The sequence below is a fragment of the Culex quinquefasciatus genome, chromosome 2, assembly GCF_015732765.1.
Source record: "Culex quinquefasciatus strain JHB chromosome 2, VPISU_Cqui_1.0_pri_paternal, whole genome shotgun sequence".
NCBI classification, from domain to species: Eukaryota; Metazoa; Arthropoda; class Insecta; order Diptera; family Culicidae; genus Culex; species Culex quinquefasciatus.
Genome location: NC_051862.1, coordinates 209,361,197 through 209,371,076, shown reverse-complemented (window position 1 = coordinate 209,371,076; position 9,880 = coordinate 209,361,197). Strand labels below are relative to the sequence as shown.

At 33.8% G+C, this 9,880-nt stretch overlaps 1 protein-coding gene across 8 annotated transcripts in view; it reads left to right on the top strand.

Moving 5' to 3' along the window:
• LOC6050917 overlaps positions 1–9,880 on the top strand; it is a 363,016-nt gene that overhangs the window by 1,440 nt on the left and 351,696 nt on the right. The gene's annotated exons all lie outside the window — the stretch shown is intronic.

Genomic DNA, 9,880 nt, shown 5'->3' with positions numbered 1-9,880 from the left:
AAGGAAAAAGGTCACGCAGTGGCAACACCTGCGTTGATTTCGGAGAATTGATCAATATTCGGTTAAACTGATTGCATATTTCAAAACAACTTGAGGTGAACAAAACTCCTACGTATAAGAAATTGTGTTAATACAGCAGTATTAAAAATTACAAGAAATTATTAAATTTATGAGATTTGCGTGAAACTTTGTCCTATGGGGTGATTTTGTCCCTAATCATGCAGATAACGACGTGTTTTCAATAACTTGCAGCCTAAAACTACGGTGTCAGAGGGAGTTTTATCACGGGTATGAATCTTCAAGCAATTTCAATATGGCGACTTGTATCAGAAGAAAGTAAGGCATTTTCGCTAGTTCTCACTGTTCTGTGTTCTGTGTGCACGTCCGCAAACATCGACCTCACACATACTAACACAAAGCGCCACCAAGAGGCAAAAGGTGATTACTAATATTATTGGCACTTTCGTTAAAAATATGCGGTTTTGCAAAAACAAATAACAAAAACAACCTTTAAGTGTAGTTCGACTGTCAAACTTGTAATTCGTTGCTGATTTGTTCGCAAATTTGTTAAAAATAATAAGTTTTTTGCAGCACCCCTTTTGGACGGACATTTCTGTTGTCACCTTCTGGTTCCTTGGATTGGCCATGGAAAATTTCACAGTGTAATAAACAGGGCAGCTACCACCACGTGGCGCCACTGTTTCGAATAAGAAAATGATACAGGTTTTTCAGACGAGTTTCAATCCCGTGCTTTTATGTAAAATTGGTTGCCCGATTTGATGACGTACTCAAAATTTAGAAAAAAATTCATCGAAAAACACTTAAAAGTTTTACAAACTCTGCCATTTTCCGTTCCATAACATTTTTGTTTATATGTTTCAAGTTTCAACGAAAAAAAAAATTCTTCTGATATAATAATCTGTGTATTGTAGGGAGTTTTTTCAACTAGTGCCAATAATTTATAAAGAAAAGTAATAAATGTGTTTCTTTTCAATGAATTCAGTTATAATTAATTCATACTTATTCAATGAATCGTTTATTAGTACCGTCATCAGGGGTGACATTGGGTCTTGGGAGTGAAATTGGGTCATAGAAATTTCAGCATTTTTGTGTGACCCAAACTCACCCCAGCGTATTATTTTCGGGAATAGTCTACCTTTTAATTTTTTCTGAATCTGCAAATACAAGATCGTTTCTTGAGCTTTTCGGGGCACATAATTGTAGTTTGAAATTTTTACGAATCTTAATTCGTACTGAGTAATTTTTCAAAAATTGCACAAACATGTTAATAAATTTTTGTGATGTAAAAAAATAGTTAATATATAATTTCCCAGTATCGGGATTTTGGCAACGTGATAAATTACTCTAAACAACAATATAAAATGTTTTTTTATTCCTTTTTAAGGTCAACTGTAAATATTCATTGATAAAATAGTTATCAGGAAAATCCGAATGTTCATATGTGGCGGACCTCAAGTTTACAAAGATTGCCAGAGTTTTTTTTATTTAAAAATGAGATTGATGCGAAACACAAAATGACTTATTAACATCGAAAAAAATTACCTTAATACCTACAGCAAAATTAACTTATTTAGCATTACAAACAAAAACTAGGCTAAGAGGATTGCTATGCTCGAGAGCGGATATGTAAATTATACTTATCTTGAAAAGGCATTTCCCTCTTAGATATAATAAATAAAAACAATAACTGCTAAGCATCCTTAAGTTAAAATTTACACTTTCTGAATAAGAAGATTAGAGATGCATTGCTTTATTCAAACTTGAACATCGATCATTGAACATCCAATGACAAAAACAATTTCGAATTTTTCAAATGTTTTTCTGATTAGTTTATATAATTTAGCTTCGATATTCATAAGTTTAAAATTTCCCGGGAGTCTCGACCAAATTTCCCGGGAATCAAGAGGTCCAAAAATGGTCGATTTCCCGGGAAATTTTTCCCGGGAATTCCCGCTCGTCACCCTCTAGTAACAATTGATTGTTAAAGCATAAACAAATGTTTCTTTAATATGTCTGTTGAGTTTAAAATTTCATTCTCATGGTGTCATGGTTTTTTTTTATTTAGAAGCTCAACTTATTTATCATTTTTTTTATCACAAAAACCAATTTTGTACTAATTCTTCATTTATTGCGCATCTTGTTCTAATGAAAATTCCAATAAAGCTGAAGATTTTTTTTTGAAAAATCTATTGCAATATCACAACAAACTTGTAACCTAGAAGCACTTTTTGAATGATCTACACCCAAAATTCAGAGTCGAGATAATCGTTCTCACAAAATTTATTGAGGGCTCAGTGCCAAAATCGATTGAATAATGGTACCAACTCACCCCAAGTAACAAACGATTTGCCTAATACTCTTCACAAGTTTTATTAAAGCTTTGGAAAATGTTACCAAGTTTCATAACAACTTTGAATTATCCTATCAAGTTCTATCCTCGCTTTTCTTTCAAGATATCTTGAAAACTTTTCTAGTAGGTTTTCAAGACTGTCAAAACAGTTTTATTTATTAGTTTAAATAAGATTTTCAAGCATTCTTTTAGTGACTCAAATAAAACCATCTTAAAACCAATTGTGCTAGTAGTTGCATGTTCCAAAACCGTAGGACTTTAGCTGTCAAAAGCAACATTTCAATCATGGAGCAGCAGCAGCAGCGCAGTTGCAGGAGACATTTTGTGTGAATTTACAGATTATGAAATAAAAATTCCGTTACCATTATTGTTGCTATCTCTGTGAAAACCATTTAAAGCGAAAAGTGATTTGTTTGCGGTTAAAATTATTCAAGGAGCAGTCGAACCATGCCGTCCCTAGTTTGTGATTTTTTCTGAGGATTGAAGAAAATTAGTGTTGTGCAATGCCTATGCTGATTCGTAATCCATCATTGGATGAAAACTAACGAGGCAGCAAATGTGTTTTTTTAATTTTTAACTTGACTAGCGTTCAAATTAACTATTTCAACTTCCAAAACGGCATTTTCTTGTCCAAGAATAAGTTGATTTGTTCAAGAATGTTTTAAATTCACAACGGCTTCCTGAAGATAAGATTAAAACTCTTCAGTTTTAGAAATGGCTTAATTAAAACCATGAATATTTTGTTGCATGTATTGCTACGCTCAGTTTGTTCAGTGCAGTTTAGAGGTTAGGTGATCGATTAATAAGAGAATAAAAAGTGTTATTTGTGATTATTTTTTCTGTGGCGGATGAAACCTATGACAAACGTTGTAAATGTGTATGTGAAATAAAGAAAAAGTGACGAAAACCATGATCATGTTCATGATAAAGTGAAATATAGAATATGTGACGAAATAAAGCCAAACCAAATAATTGACACTTTGGAATACGTTTTGTCATGTAGTATGTTTTTCCGCAGTATTGTTAATGTTATATGAATAAAAACAGAGCTATTATTGTGTTTATTTATTTAGAGAGAAAATTATGATCAAATCTACAGCAACAATCAAAAAGGGCGCATGCAAATTTGGAACAATTATTATTAAAGTTCTTAGAAAACAGGTAACTACTCATCTAAATCCCCTTTGCGGAAGAAAGCTGGAGAGGATTGCTGTTGTTTGAGTGTCCGAGTAATGTGAACCTGAAAATTAGCTACACAGTCGAAATTTTTGTCCACCCTTTTCCCGTGTTGGTCCAGAAATTTTCACTACCCGGATCTATTTTCCACCATCGATACAAGCATGCGCTACGGCCAGTGCAACGTGTGATTTAGCCTTGGTTAAAGCAATATCAAGTCTTTCACAAGTCCTACAGTTCTTCAGAAGTCCCCACCAAGAGCATGCTTAGAATAATTACATTTAACATGGTTTTAATCAAGAAAAGAATGGTTTAACGATTTTCGCCATATTGAGAGGCAAGAAATTGGGCAAAAATCGCAGCCATGTTGAATATTTGAGAGATATCAGAAATTAAACGTATTTTGGCATGAAAATCTTGTAGGTTATTTAAAGATTCAACAAGGCGAGCAGTATTTTTCGAGGCATCTTGAAAAATTATTCGATCATTTTTAATGGCATGAACTTTTGGATATGTTCACTAAATTATGCATGTTTTATTTTTCAATATAGCATTTTCCTTGTAAATTTTTGTCTTGTATAATTTTCTAATACTTGTTTATCAAGTAGGGTACACTATAAGACAGAATGGTTTTGATGATAATATTTTTGAATTCAATAAGATCTAGTTAAGGCACGTTTGGTTTTCTTCAAGAGCTGTTCCATTTATATCTTGATTTATTTCAGTCGCTAAGAAGTCTTCCAGGATACTCCAAAACCATTTATCATTTACACAAGATTTATTTAATTCAGCAAGAGTCTTTGAAGACATTGCTAAAACTTATCTGCTAGATTATATCGTTTTAAAACATCCTTGAAAATTGATCTTCATAACCTCCTAAAATAGTCCACTTTGCACTTAACTCAGCTTTAACTCGTGTTTAATACAGCATGTAGGACTAAAATGTTTTATAACCATTTTTGGCCAACGACTCTTAATAATCTCTTCTAGATCGTTTTAAAACTTAAATTGTTACTTGGGCACACCATCATAACAAATGAGTTCATTCGTTAGTTGAATCAATAAATCTCCAACAAGTGTCATACATCGACTTCTGACTTCTCCTTGGTCACCAAGCTGTGGTGGCCGAGGCAGCTAAGTCATAGGATTGGTTTATCAAAGGTCTCTGGTTCGATTCCCGTTGTCGACACTTTTGGTTTTTTGTTTGACGGATGAACTTTTTTTGCAAATGAACCTCGAGAGAATAGTTCTATCGCCCATCTCGAGCTGTGTTCTCTGCGTCCGTGAATGGTACCACTATTCTATCGACTCGAGACCATCATGCTCTCGGACTAGCGCTGCCAGTTTTGGGTGTAAGTGTAATATTTTTTTTCATCAATAGGTATCACACAACCCAAAACTATACGATGTACTGGAATGGTTTTAATTAAATTTAAAAAATAAAAATTCAAAAAGGCATAATGTTTCATGACTAGACAACACTTTATTGTGATTTTATACTCTGATTGAATTTTATGAACTCAGAAAAGAATCTTTTTTTTTTGTTATCTTGAAAAGATATACATATGCAATTATTTTAAATAGTTTTTATCCCTCAAATCTGGTTAAGGTTGAGAGGGGGCTTGAAAAAAGCCATAGTTTCAACATTTGAATGATAAAAGTGTTTTAAAATGCATTTTACAGTATTTCAGCTATTTCGTTATCATTAGTTTTCAAAAAGTGTAAGATTTGACGAAAACAAAATAAAAATGCGAAAAAGCAGTACTGTACATCGAAAATTTATAAAAAACTTCTAACAATATTTCTATCGGTCTTTATTATTTTCATAAATAAATAATTCATAAAATTACGTATAAAATTATACAGGATATTTTAAAAGAGGGTATATGGAAGCGTTGTCCCATCACGAAAAATTACATTTGTTAAGTTGCAATGGTTCGTGACATCGGATTTGCATCATATTTTAAATTCTCTTCGTATTCCAAAAACCCTTTAAAATGCTTATGAGAAATCGAAAATTAGTCAAAACGAACCAGAGATACGACTGACGTATCTTGCGTTGTCTCGTCACGCCAATTTTTCGGTCAAGGCACGAATTCAAAAAAGGTGCTCATTTCTCGTGTCTAGAAGCAAATCGTGTAACAGGCCAGTTATTGATCGATCTAGACCGTCCTGAATCCAAATTAGCCTGTTGATTTCCTGAGTCTCAAAGGGAAGCGAGATATTCAAGATGGCGTCTAATATAGCGGCAGAATGAAAAAAAAAAACAACATTAAAGGGTTTTTAAGTTCAATAAACTAGTCAAATTTAACTCATTTGGGATCGCTGAACTCGGATAAGACCTTTTGAATACTTCAAAGTATTGGGGAATAGTGAAGTTCAAGATGGCGAACCTAGAATATTGGAAATTTTTATACAGAAATGTAATAGGCAGTCAACAAATCAAATATAATAATATATGGCTAAGCTAAAACAATTATATTATTCTAATATACTCAGGGAATGCAATAAAATCTTTAAGCTTCGCCATATTGGCCGCCATCTTGAATTGCACATTCCCTGAGTACTTTGGAGTGTTCTATGGCTCATATTCGAGTTCAGCGACCCCAAATTAGTTAAATTCAACCCGTTGATTGTCTGTTACACCCCTAAAAAAACAAATTTTCTAGCTTCGCCATATTGGCCGCCATCTTGGATTGCACATTCCCTGAATACTTTGGAGATTTTCAAGACTGCTTCATATCGTGACAGGACAACGCGAGCAAAACCCTCATTTGCAAAATATCTTCGTTGTCCCGTCACGAATTGAAGTACCTGTCAAATCAAGAAAATTTGACGAAATTAAGTGATCCAGGAAGCAAAATCTTCGTTTTTCGTTTTAGAAACAACTGTAAGAATAGGTTTTTTTCAAAACATACTGGAAGAATTTTTCACTTTTGTGTATAAAAATCCAAATGATCCAATTGTACGATGTTGTCCCGTCACGCTACATTTGTATCTCACTTGACTCAAACTTTGTGTTTTTAAATGATTGCTTATTGGAAATTTAATGTAATTTCCAAATTTGAATAAATATTTCTAAGTTATCAGCAAAAAACTGAAAACATATGCGTACAAACGTTGTCCCGTCACGAAAGAATCGGTCATGTAACATTGAATTCTATCAATTCTTTTTATCTAGTGAATTTTCCCTCTCCTTAAACATGAAGTTTCATGGTCTGAGTGAATGATATAGGACAGGCTTCAACCACTTGCAGGTGAATTTTATAATGTTGTTTTTCCCATATTTTCTTCAAGTGTTAGCTGCTCATGACTGCGAACTAAAACTAGACAACAACAATCTCAATTACCATTTACTTGATGCTTCCATCTTCACCATCACCATCCCAAAAGGAAGCTTAAAACTCACTCACTGAATGGCTAATTGATTCCGCTGCAAAACAGCCTTCGGGGGAAAGATTTTAATTCAAAGCAATCTTCCGTCCTCCATCCGCTAATCCCGGACACAATCACCGGATGCACCCAACTTCTGTCCTGGTTGGAAAAAGGGTTTTGTTCTTCCTACTCCTTCCCCTCGGGCAGCGGAAGTCACCCAACAAAAGCTTCATTATCCAACAACCAACACCCACTTTCCGTTATTTTCCGTTTTCTGTGTGATGGGACAAATATTGGTCTTTCGTGAGTGTGTGTGTGCGTCTCGACGCCACGACGACGTCTTTGGAGTCGATCCTTCTTGCACCGACAAAGGGATGCGTGGTGGTAGTACTTGAAGGGTTTTTCCCCCGCTGTTGTTGCTGTGTGTTGCTGTATTGTTACTTTGTACATGCACAACAATAACAGGCAGCATTTGGGAAAGTGAAGTGATGGGTGAGATGAAATCACTTAGAAGTGCTATTTGATTAAACAGGTTTTTGTAATAATGATTGTACCTATTTTTGATTAGGTTTTGTCTGAAGAAGTAAAACAAAATCAAAACTTCCCATTTTAAATCAATTACATAATTTAAGAACGACAAAAAGGATTCCCTTTTTTAACTTTGCTTAACGAATTCTTGTGGGTGGAGCTTTCTTTCAAAGATGGAACGATCCCTACACGGAATAGATAGATGGATGGTTGGTGCTTTGTCAATCTAGGACAACAGACGACGGGCGGCGTCCCACTGAGTGCTTCTGTAGCTGCGGCTGCTACTTCCAAGAGGAGCTTCTAATGGCTGATGCCAGCTCGTGCTGGTTTCGTTTGATTTTCAGCGGGATATGAAATCATAACACATGTGTGCGGTTTTCCTGGAAAGAAATAACAAACGAGCAGACATGATACAGATGATTTGAGGGTGTGAGAAAGGAGGGGTAGATTACCTGAAACGTGGCAAGCTTAACAATATGTTTATGGATTTTTCCTTGCTTTAATGGTAATGGCAGTTTCTATTCTATTTCGTTGAATTTGTTTCAATTCCTTAGTAGATTCCTTAAAATGACTGCGGCTACATTACTTTAATATTGCCCTGCTTTGATCAGAGCCTTGAAATTTTCTGACATTAAATTTATAGCATAAACACACATTTTACCACATTTTACACCCCCAGGGGAGTTTACTTACTTACGAGATTTTACGAAAAAAAAGCTTTGAAAAAGTCACTTTTTGCGTTTCTCTTTGTTTCGTCGTCAGTGTCTGTCGCGGGTGACGATGAACGGCCATGATTGACGACGACCAACTGTTTTAAAACTTTTTTTTCGTAAAATCGCTATAACTTGTGATGTTTATAAGCAAATCCCTTATGTTTATAAAACACATTTTTTGTAATGGTCTGCTCTCAACTTTGTAGAACATTTTTACACTCTTAAAAATAACCCTGCAAAGTTAGAAAAAACACGAAATTTTAAAATGAAAATTTTTGTCCATGATGAAAAAATTACCCTTCTGAGTCAATGTAGATTCGAAAAGTACATTAAATTTCCCTTATAACAAGGTGTGTTTTTAGGAACAAACTAATGAGCAACTCTCTATGAAATCGGCCGATTTCAACCATTTCTATTTTTTGTATTTTTTTTTTTGACTTAAACTTTATGGGGCCTTCCCTATGACCAAATAAGCTATATTGCGTCATTGGTTTACCCATACAAGTCTCCATACAATTTTGGCTGCTGTCCATACAAAAAAGGTATGTAAATATTCAAACAGCTGTAACTTTTGAGTGAATTTTCTGATCAATTTGATGTCTTGGGCAAAGTTGTAGGTACTGTTGAGGACTTTTGAGAAAAAATAGGTTCTCAGAAAAAAAATTGCAGATTTTTTAATCAACTTTTTCACTAAAACTCAATTTCCCAAAATCCGTATTTTTTGATTTTCGAGATTTTTTGATATGTTTTAGGGGACAAAAATCCGCAACTTTTGATCCATAGAGAAACATGCAAAAACAAGTTTGACAATATTTTTCAATGCAAAATTGAATTTGCAATCGAAAAGTACTTAACAGATTTTTTGATAAAGAGCTCCGTTATCAAGATATAGCCACAGAAAGTTTGATTTCAGTGAAATATTTGCAGTTTTTCAATTTTTAAAAATAGTGACCATGAGTGACCATTTCTAAAAATATGTTTTTTTTGAAAAGTTCAGAAAACTTGCTATAAAATTGTCTAAGAGACATTGAAGATTGGACCTCGGGTTGCTAAGATAGAGCCGCTTTAAGAAAAAGAAACACGAAAATTGAAGTTTTCTTAATCTCACCAAAACAACCCACCATTTTCTAATGACCATATCTCAGCAAATAATGGTCCAATTTTTCAATTTTAACACATGAAAAATTCGTGAAATTTTCCGATCTCTTCAAAAAAAAATTTTTTAAAATTTTTAAATCAAGACTAGCATTTTAAATGGGCGTAATATTCAATGTTTTGACCTTTTAAAATGTTAGTCTTGATTTGAAAATATTTTTTTCGAAGGGATCGGAAAATTTCACGAATGTTTCATGTATTAAAATTGATGTCGTCATTCGAAAATAGTGGGTTATTTTGGTGGGATTAAGAAAACTTCAATTTTCGTGTTTCTTTTTCTTAAAGCGGCTCTATCTCAGCAATCCGAGGTCCAATCTTCAATGTCTCTTAGACAATTTTATAGCAAATTTTCTGAACTTCTCAAAAAATATTTTTAGAAATGGACACTTATGGTCACTATTTTTAAAAATTGAAAAACTGCAAATATTTCGCTAAAATCAAACTTTCGGGGGCTATATCTTGAAAACGGAGCCCTTAATCAAAAAATCTGTAAAGCACTTTTCGATTGCAAATTCAATTTTGCATTGAAAAATAATGTTAATGATAAAAAAATCGGTATGTC